Raw genomic sequence first — 11,341 nt, 5'->3', positions numbered from 1 at the left:
AGAGTGGATTAGGATCTTTCCGGTGCAGATTGAGAGAGTGCTTGATTGTTATTAAGCATCGTGTCACACAGTAGCGCCTCGTAGGTGTGGCCGCGCATAGACGAACATGGAGCAGGTGTGATTTAGCACAGCCAATAAAAGAAAAAGAAAAAAATAATGTAACACATACACAATTAAACCAGCAATCGGAGCGGTGCATTCTGGATGATTTAGGTTTTGACAATATCAAACATGGTTACAGTTTGTTTTTTTACTTCAGTTAGAGTAAGGATTCTGTATTTTAGTATTTAATCTACAGGATGGTAGAAGTGCAATCTTTTTACTGTATAGTTGCAGCATATTGTCAGCTAGGATGGATGGACAATATTGTAAATCCATAGAGAGGTGACACTGGAATGAAATGTATTGATCAGAAGGGCATATTTCATATTTCTTTTTAATAGCAGTTAAAAAGCATTAATAATTTATGTGGATGGTTGAGCTGAAAGCTATAGTGAATGCACCACAGAACTGCTACATAAGCCTGCAACCAACAGTTACAGTAACCTGTCTTAATGTAACCTAAAATAAAGATTATCTATAAGAGAGTAGCGGTGGAAAAGTGTGTGTGATAATATAACTATGTATCTGATAAGAACCCTACCCTTAATCTGATGGGCAACATGACTGATAACACATACTTAAACATGTATATTTTTTCATTTTGTATAGTACAGTCTATGAGGTTTTGAGAGTATCAATTTTCCATAAAATGAGTCAACAAAATCCCCAAATACTGTTTGCTAATTTAGCGAGTCTGCTAGCTAAGAAGGAAAGGTAACTAGTATTTATTCTGATTTCTCTCTACATGCATCATTGTGTGCATGACTCGTAAAAATATCATTCATTCACACAAATGTAGCTCAGTGTAAATTCTGTCAGGGAGACGTCATTTACGCTTACTCGCTTCTCTTAAACTGATCAGCTGGTGGGTGGGTGTTACGTTTGTGTAAACCAATCAGAATCGGGCACGTATGTTCAAGCCAATCACAGCATGACTACCATGTTTTTAAGCTGTTCTCTCTCCTGCTTCTGTCAGTTGTCTTTTCAGACGAGAGTGCGACCCGCCTCCTCCACTTCTGCCTTCAGGCTTCTTCGACCAAGGTGTTCTCGGTCTTATCCCGGCTGACGGCTCCCTTTTGGTTTTCTTCCGGTCTACGGGTTTTAGTTGCCACCACCAGTGTCTAGACTCCATTGGGGGATATGTTTGGATTTCTCTAAACCTCAAAAAAAAAAAAAAAAAAATATATATATATACAGTACACTGTATATATATATATATATATATATATATATATATATATATATATATATATATATATATACCCCTTCTGCGATGGAGTCTAGTCTCCAAAATCTATGTATGTTCTTAATTTGCAATTGTATCTTACAAATAATATCTGCAACGATGTCTCTCCTGATTGAATTACAGTTTAAGTGATATGTGATGACATTCTCATGAAATAACGCATCTAATGATCCACACATAGCTACACCACACACATACACTGACGAACGATAGAGTGGGATGCTATACATATCTGTTGATCTCCCAGATTCTCTGTAATGTGTTTCTGCCTACTCCCACATCACATAACAAGAGATCATGACTTTTAAAATTCCTGGAATTCCCTGACTGTCCCAGTTTGCATACAACATAACAACAGTTTGATTCATTATTACAGAGCAGGCTTATGTGCGGACAGTAAAAGCCCCATGCTGTGCATTATGCCCTCTGTGTCTCACTTCACCCACGTGCCCACCCAACACATCAGCCAGCCAACCACCTGCTGTGGACTGCCCTGTCAAGGGGATGAAGAGCCAGTACAAGGAAGAGGGCAGTGGTAACACAGCTGCCCACCGTGACCTGTACAAAAGATAGCACCCATATACTTTCTGACAGCCAGATTAATGAAACCCTATAGGAGCTTCTCTGTAGGCCCCCCCAAAAAGCCTGACGGAGACAGAATAGTCTAACCAGCGCCATTCATTACTGCGGGAGTACAGAGCACAGAAAGAGCACACACAGCACTGACAAAGTAGCTCCTTGTGAGTAATAGCTAAAGAACTCATAAAGGAATACATACACATTTGTTGTGGCTGCAGTAAATCTATGCCACTCCTTTTACAACTATCAAAAATCTGGCTTGTGCCCTGTAAAAATAAATCTGGCGTGCATGTGGTGCAGCGATGATGTGATGTTATTTGGGAGTCAGCTATTTCATATGTTCAGTGAAGGAGGTTTTCGATTAATTTTGTTTGTCTCATTCACTAATGCAGATTAGTGGCTATGAATGCAATGGGAGGGAAAATAAGTTCCTCTGGCAACATACTAAAAGCTACAGGGTATAGAAACTGCAAATCAGACTGACAACAGCAGGTCTGCTTAGTGGTGACCAGCTGTGTGTGTACCTGTATGAACTGGGGGAATACTCTGCTTCTAATTTACTATTAGTCTTCCATATGACAAACTGTTCACACATGGCATTTATGCATACCACAAAGATCTGAAAATGACAGTTTACTTAACGTGTTCTGTATCATAACCTCATTGTGTGTGTGTGTGTGTGTGTGTATGCCAGCCATATATAAACTTTGCATTCATGAGCTTCCTCTGATGCTTTCAATGGCACTAACACAGTGCAGCGCAAGGAAATATAAACACTGTCTCCTAAACTTGTCCTCCTCATGCACATGCAAAGACAACCACTCTCACATGCCATCTCTCTCATACACACACACACACACACACACTCACACACACACACAGACATGTGCATATAGAATGTATTTTAAATCACTAATGTGTAAACAGTTGCTCTTGTTTGCACAGACCACCTGTTCTTTTTGGACACAAACAAAGCGTTGGCGTATGATGCGGTGTGTTAACAGTGTGGGGTGCGTAGGGGATGCCTTGCACAAGAGAAGCCTATCCACATGGTGTAGGCTGCATCAGATGGTTGAGCCCTGCAGGACGGCAGCCAGCTCCAACAGAACTCACACAGTTCTCAAAGAATGACATGTTTTGCTTTCTTGAAAAGTATAACTCCCTCCCACCCCCCACCCCCCAAAACAGGCTTGAAAAAGCAAACTGTTGTCACTATATCATTTAAAGAGACAGGATAATTTGGCTTTTCCATCGTCTTTTACGTTGCTCAATATTAAGAGATGGCAGACATGGAGGAAATACTAGATGTGTCTACTTTCAGTTGCGAAAGCACTTGGAGGCACTAAAACAAAAGTCATTAAACGAGTCATCACAAAATCACAGCAGGAGTCTGGTAATGCCACTTACAGTATCTCATTAAGATATGGCATCTACAGGAAAGGAAAAAAAAAAAAAACCTGACAAACAAAGAGCATAATCCAAGGCACATTAACTGGGCTGATAATTCAATGAACTCTCATTTGGCAGCCATCTTGCCCTTATGATGGTCTTTTTTTTTCAGCTGCAGCAGAAGAGCACAGACCCCTCGTGAAGTTCCTCACTTTTTGTCTCTCTCTCTCTCTCTCTCTCTCTCTCTCTCTCTCTCTCTCTCTCTCTCTCTCTCTCTCTCTCTCTCTCTCTCTCTCTCTTTTTTCTCACACATATTCTTCCTCTTGATCCCTCTCTCTCTTTCCCGCGCTCTCTAAAACAACAAAACATCCACCATTAGACAACGGGGTACCAGCGTAATTAGAAAATGACTTCCTTTGCAATCCTAGCTAAGTAGTTTACACACTGTAATTACAGGGACAAAATCATCTTTTCATCATTTCACTGATTGAGCTCATCAACCCAGTGGGATCCCAGGACTGTGCTCAGGCAACATCTGGGCTAAGAGAATTAGCCTTTAGTTTAGCAGGCCTTACACAGTGGCAAGCAGCGCAGCATGAACACCGGACATGGCCGTGGCACACGTCTCTAATTGAGATGGTTTTTTTTGGAGAGGGATTGTGTATCAGATCGGGTCTTATCAAACAGCCCTCGTTTTCCAGAGCATTCACTAATTTTAATACAATAGGACCCAATTCAGGAGGAGGCCAAAGTCACTGCGCAGTACTGATCTCTAGTTCCCACACTTCTAAAAATGCCATATCAAACTTGTACTCCGCCTCGGCGCGCTCCTGTACTTGTGAATTGAAGCATTGAAGATTGACCTTGGTGCACAACAGCACGCCTTTTCATGGGGCGCTCTGTTTACTCTAATTCTCTGTGTGCCCTGAGCCTTGACTTTCTAACAAACACATGTGGTCGTGGAGTTGAAGGTGAAGTGCTTTTGGTTTTCTCCTCTGTCCTGTGGAAGGGCTCTGGCTCCGTGTGTTGGCAACAGAGGCAAGTGTTTAATGTGGCAGCTGTTAGCCTCGTGGATTTTCACTAATCACTCTCTCCTGATTACTCTGATGAGTGTATGATGCTCTTAAATAATCAACCCGCGATGAAAAAAAAAAAAAAGAAGAAAAATAATTATCATCATCTCCCTAAGTAGTGCAGCTGCACCCGCCTGCAATAATTACAACTAGAACAGGGCGCCTTCTTTCGTCACTTACAACCACTTATTATTAAAGATAACGCTAATTGGTGCGGTGGTGGGCGACAATTCTTCATGGGGTTCATCATAAAAAGCCAAACCTTGAAACTTATGGCACATTAGAGGTCTTAAAGCCAAGGTAAGGTATTAAACACTGCATGCTGAGACATGCCGATAATCTGAGCCAGGGGAGTAGTAGACGTCCTATCAGTAGCCCCTTGGTCGCCCCCCTGCCTTGCCCTCACTCCACCCTCCCCCCTCCACTCCTGGTATCAGCCTGGCAGACACAATTAACATTTTCATAAAAACAATTCCCTGCCTCCAATAGTCCAATGTAATTTGTTTTCCATCTCTGTTCATTAATCATTGTTTAAATCGGTGAGCCATCCCCTCCACTCTGCCATCTGCACTCAGCTGTGTTACAGATATGACACCTTCCCCCTTAATGGGAGCTGACAGCCAAGAGAGGAGGCCTGTGGAAAATAGCTTCCTGCATGTGCACTTCCACCTCACATAGTGCCAGCAGGTGAGAGAGGGGTATTTAATGGGTTCTGATTAATCTCCAAGGCAAACAACATTACACTGCAATATCATACGGCATGCAACACAGCACATACACATGCAACACAGCAGTATAAAAAGTGTAAAAAAAACAAAAAACAATACAATAACTACAGCTAAAACTCATGCAGATAGTCTTCATAACAATGGCGATGCATTCCACATTTTGTCGAAGTTGTCGACTTTTTTTTTTTTTTCTTCTTCTCCTCTAGTTAAATTAGTGCAGTGTTCCTACAATATGCTATTGTTTTCCTGGAATTGGGAGCAAGGTTATTAATTATTCACTGTTGTGTTCTCATATGAGGGGGCTATGCTTTTCACTGTATTGCCTCATAGCTCAAATACTTAGGGCCATGGTACTCGGGCAAATTTCATGAGGCAACATCACAGAGATATTATTATCACAAGGCAGATAGTTAGGAGATTAAAAGTTTCCTGAAGAGTTTTCAGTGATTGAAAAGGTTCCGATTTTTCTCTGATAAGATTTCAAAGTTCCAGGATTTCTGCGACAAATCAAATAACTTTTACACCCCTTCCCCCCCCCCCCCCCCCCCTTCAAGGGATGTTAAACCTAAGTCTAGGTTAGCTTAGGCATTTTTGGGGGGAGGAAATCCTTCTCAATGTGGTTGGTAAGAGGGTGCCAAAAAGTTCATCTGGCCTGTTGATTTCAGCATGGATTAGAGATATTCAAATCATGAGCCTCATGTTCAAACAAGTGCCTCTATCAGGGGAGAAAGTTGCCAAGCAGAGCTTTGTCATGTAAGCTGTACGAATTTACTTCAGCATAATGAGAAGGCGGCTGTGGCGCTACATTTAATACAGTTTCATCCACTCACCCCTCCCTCTCTCTAATTTCCTCTCAGTTATGATGATAATAATTTCAGATACCCCTCCAGCCGCCATACAGGCTGCAGTTTAAAAAAGAAAAAAAAAGAAAAATATGCTGTCATCTGAACATACACAGGCCCCAATCTTTCATCCAGAACTGTGTCACGGCGGCGCACACATGGTCCACAGTTCCAAAACGCTTCAGACAAACGCCCCAACTCTTTTTGGGGTGTTTCTAACAAGGACAGCAGCAGCAGCAGCAGTAAATGATGTGTATATTCAAAGCTGAATATTTCATGTTGATTGATCGAACTGACTGCCACCCACCTGCTCCTCCTCCTGTCCCACCGGAGCTGGCATGAGGAGAATTCAGTAATTGAGAAGAGCAGAGCATGGTCTCTCTTTGCTCACATATGACAGATGGGGCATCATCGCTTCAAAGGAGAGCATTTGGAAACAGGAGGAAGGAGGGGGGGGGCAGAGGGTGAGGATGGCTTTGAAAGTAGCGGTGCTACTTTGTGCAGGTGACAGTAAAAAAAAGAAGAAGAAGAAGAAAAAAGGTTACATTATCTAAAGCATGGCTACTTCAAAAAAAAAATGTTGCAACTGTAAAAGGTGCTCCTTTAAAAACCTGTGAATAGTGAAATTAATTTTAGGAAAACTGTACATTGCAGTGTGCAGACACCTTGCATCATTATTCTCAGTCTCACACAACTTCACTGGCCCATTATTTTGTATGAGGTCTGGCTTGTCTGGTACTTTGTTGTTTTGTTTTTAATTTTGGGATATGGTCCTTAAATTGTATGAGACATTAATATGACATTAAAAACAAACGTTATGATGACTTAATATAATATTTAAAAAGGTCGTATTAAAAACATGATATGGATCACGGTCTAACCGTACACACAACATAGGCTATGTAACCTACAAAGGAACACCCAGGAAACACACACACACACACACACACACACACACACACACACACACACACACACACACACACACACACACATTTGCTGATTTCTGCATTGTCCCTCAATTGTTTCTTAATCGAATTGAATTCCATAGTCGCCTTATAGCCATCGCCATGACTTACTTTTCCACCCCAAATTCCCCCCCTCCACCCCCCTCCCAAAAAAAAGCCAAGAGTGGCAGCTCTGGGGGAACGCGTGTCTATCAGAATCCGACACGTCAGAAACTTAAACTCACTCACTTTTTTTCCTCCACAAATGCCCTGAGTAAATCCGAATCGGTGGTGTCTCTTACCTGGCCGATGCGACGGGGGGGGGCGCGGAGGACTCGAGAGGTGACAGCCGGAGTTCAGCGGAGAGTGATGCTGAACTGAATGACTGACTGCTGACTGACTGACGGACTGCACGCTTCACACGCTTTATCATAAACGCCCAGCACATAGTCGGACCCAGATTCCCCCCATTGAACTGTACGCTTCCTCTCTCTAAAAAAAAAGAACACCACCAACAACAACAACAACAACAAAAATCCAATCTTTAAACGCTCTCACCGGACGACGTCAGCAGTGCGCTCTGCTCTGTAGTATTTCCAGTTGAAGAAAGAGGTAATGAAATCTTATCAAAAATGACTCGGGATACTTCGACATGTCCCGAAGCCGTATGTCTCCCTCATCTGGCCGCTGGTGTGTAAGTGTAACACGCTGGCACCGTGCGTAAAACGCGCTGTCTCCAGGACTCAGACCTCATCAATCCTTTTTTTTTTTTCATCCATCCTTTTTCTGAGATGCGTGCATTTGAAGGTATCACGTGGTATTACGCATGTCACATTTGTTAAGGCGATTACCTGCAAGAGTAGTACTTTTATGTTCTCCGAAAACTTCTGTGAAAGCATGATGGATTCGCATGTAACGATGGCATGATTTTGTTCTCTTTATAGACACAAATATGCAGATTTTATTTTTATTTTTTTACACAGGCATCCTGTGTGTTGTGTATTGCGCAGCATCGATACCCAAACTGTTTGTTGGCATACTGTGTAAAGGAATAAAGGATGACTAAACCTCAGTGATTCAGCATTTTACTTGGTAAATGGCTCTATTAAGAAAGCTTAATTGGATGCTTGTAACATTTATCACATTTTTTTAGCATCCTGCTAACCTTCACTATAGGTTCTCCTCCAAAGTAAGGAAGAGTTGTCTTACTCTGAATAAGTGAATGCATTCCAAACATATTCCTCACAGAAAAAAAAATAAAAAATTCTTAGACATTCAGAAATAAAGCAAAAATAAACAGACAAGGGCAACACAGCAACCGGGTCCTTGATTTTGATGCTGCGGTTTGATTTGCTGTCGTTTACATACATTCTTCTTGTTTTTCTTGTATTGGAATTCAAAGCACCTATAGGTTTCTACAGGTTTGTAAGCAGTCCAACTATTTTAAAACGGGGGGGATGGTGGCCTAATGGTTAAAGAATGTGACCGGGAAGTCGCCGGTTCAATCCCCAGACTATAAAGATAGGATAAAAATCTGGGTGGGGAAAGCGAAAGAGCAGCGCTTGTTCCTCCCTCATTACCACCACTGAGGTGCCCTTGAGCAAGGCCCTTAACCCCAACCGGTCCAGTGGAGCTGCTCAGTGGCCGCCAGCAGATCAGACTGTGTTTGTACTGGGCAGCTTCCAGGTATGAATGTGTAACTGTGTGAACTGCCGTATGGCATATCATAGTTGGGGGTCTGGATGTCCTCCCCCAGGGTTATTTTGAGCGTAAAAGACTTCATTTCCTGCATTCGGATAAACTTTTATCCACCAATTTACGGTGGAAATACCTTTATTTAGCCTATATGCGAAGAAAAAAAACACAGATGACAATTCAAAATATATCTATAATATAATGGAAAGTATGTTGTTGCGTGTCATTGGGTATTTTTAAGTGGGTATATTGAAATCCTGGAGCTTTCTTAGTGGGTATACTGCGTATACCTGCGTATCACGTAGACCACACCACTGATTTCACGATTTCCTCAATTAATCAATGAATTGTTTCCTCCATAAAACATCAGAAAATGGTGGGAAAAAAGCCAATCACACATTCCCAGAGCCCAAGGTGATGTGTTCAGATTGGCAGCACATCCTCACATTTAAAGGTCCCATGTCACTTTATGAGGTTTTTTTAACATTAATATGCCTATGGTCCCCCAGTGGCTAGAAATGTTGATAGGTGTAAACCGAGCCCTGGGTATCCTGCTGTGCCTTTGAGAAAATGAAAGCTCAGATGGGCCGATCTGGAATCTTCCCTTTATGACATCATAAGGGGAAAGGTTTACCTCCCCTTTCTCTGCTTTGCCCACCCAGAGAATTTGGCCCACCCATGAGAGAGAGAGACATCATGGCTTTCAAACGAGCAAAGTGGCAGTTGGTCAAGGCCACACCCCCACCCTCCACCTCTCCTCAATAGCTACAGACACAGAAATGGCACATACTAAGGAAAGCTCATTGTGGGACTGGCTCTAGTGGCTGTAATTCTGCACCAAGGCTGAATTTCGGGAAAGAGACTTCAGATACAGTATTAGAGGACCACTAAGGTCTATATAAAAGAGACTTCAGATACAGTATTGGGGGACCACTAAGGTCTATATAAAAGCATTAAAAAAGCACCATGTCATGGGACTTTTAAAGAAGCTGAAACCAGAAAATTGTTTGACGTGTTTCCTTGAAAATTTACTTTAAACAAATAGTTCATTATTTAAAAAAAAGAAAGAAATTGCTGATTCATTTTCTTTCAATCGACTAATCGTTTTATTTAATAGCCATAGGCTAGTTGTTGTCCGAACATCTGGGTGATGTCTTGATAACTATTGAGTTTTCATTCTTCCAAAGACACACTAAACTTAAGAAGGACCATAAACAAAAATCAAAGTGATATTTTGAATCGTTTTGAGATGAACTCTGAAAGACATTGAGTTGGAATTGGAATCTGAGAGCTGTCACATCATCGTGGGTCACCTGAACATTTGTTTCTCTCCTGGGATTTTCCACCAGTTCCTCTTACAGGCCGTGAGTGTTAAATGATGTAAGTACGAGACACTTTGTGGCTGGGTCTTTAATAGCGTACGGTCCAATAGCAGTGAAGCAGATATGCTGGTTTAATCCATTCCTCTGACATTTGGAGCTAAGTGCAACTCTTCCTTTCCCCCTCTCAGGCCCAAGCACCTGTCTGGACAACAATACCTGTTTGAATCCTTCATCACACAACTCTTAAAATCCCTCTTAATCCCTAAAATGTAGATCTTGTGTGTGTGTGTGTGTGTGTTCCAGCCCATTACATAGTTTGTATGCTAGATTTCTTTGTAATGTAGTTCCACTATGTTCCAGCATATACCTTCACAGCTTAACCTACATTAAACCATTGATCCGTGTCTTACCAATACAAATCTAGTGTGTTAAGCGTTGCCTAATCTGTCTCATGCTACCTGGATTTTCATATTGGAGAAATAATCCTGATGAAGCAGGGGAGGAGGGGGGGGTGGTAGAGTCACCTCAGGACCTGCTTAAAAGCTTCTTATCAGAGACCTGCATTCCCACCAGTTAACTATAAAGGGGAGTGATAGCCTTTCAACTCACAAGCCACAGCTTTAATTAAAGCTGCTTGTGGGGGAGATGAAGTACAGTGGTGTGTATGAGTTGCCCCAAAAATTACATCAAACAACACTGCTCAGTGATTTTTAAGTTCACTAAAGAAGAAAAAAAAAACGTATTAATCTCCTAAAAACTCCAAACATACACAGAACAAACCAAAGTGTCAGCGGCCAGTAACAATGAATGATTAGTTTGACTATATACACTTGAAAATAAAAACCACCCAAGTCATCTTTGAGGGAATAAAAAAAAAGTACTTCCCACAATAATGAATTTGTGTTTAACATATGTGTAGATTTAAATAAATCTGCATAAGAGTCATACCAATACCAGTAATGTCATACAACCTCAAAGTCATAAACAACAATAAACAAGTACATTTATACAAGTGAAATACAATTTGAAGGTACTTGTGCTTGACTGTATTGTATTATTTCTAGTTCTGCTGCTTTCTACTTTTGACTCTACTACATTTGACAGCTATAGTTACTTTTCAGATTAGGATCTTAGGAGGGGATGGCGCAGTGGATATGACATATGCCTTTGGTGCAGGAGACCCAGGTTTGAATCCCACTGTGATACATCAACTGATGTGTCACTGAGCAAGACACTTAGCCCCTAGTTGCTCCAGAGGCATGCAACCTCTGATGTGTATATATAGCAATTGTAAGTCGCTTTGGATAAAAGTGTCAGCTAAATGACATGTAAAGTAAAATATGACATATGACTTAAGTTTTCAAAATACAGCACATTGTTAAAGTTTTAACCGGTGCTTTCCAACCTTTTTGGCTCAC

Source organism: Perca flavescens, chromosome 8 (genome assembly GCF_004354835.1).
Source record: "Perca flavescens isolate YP-PL-M2 chromosome 8, PFLA_1.0, whole genome shotgun sequence".
Lineage (NCBI taxonomy): Eukaryota > Metazoa > Chordata > Actinopteri > Perciformes > Percidae > Perca > Perca flavescens.
This window is presented reverse-complemented; position numbering follows the sequence as displayed.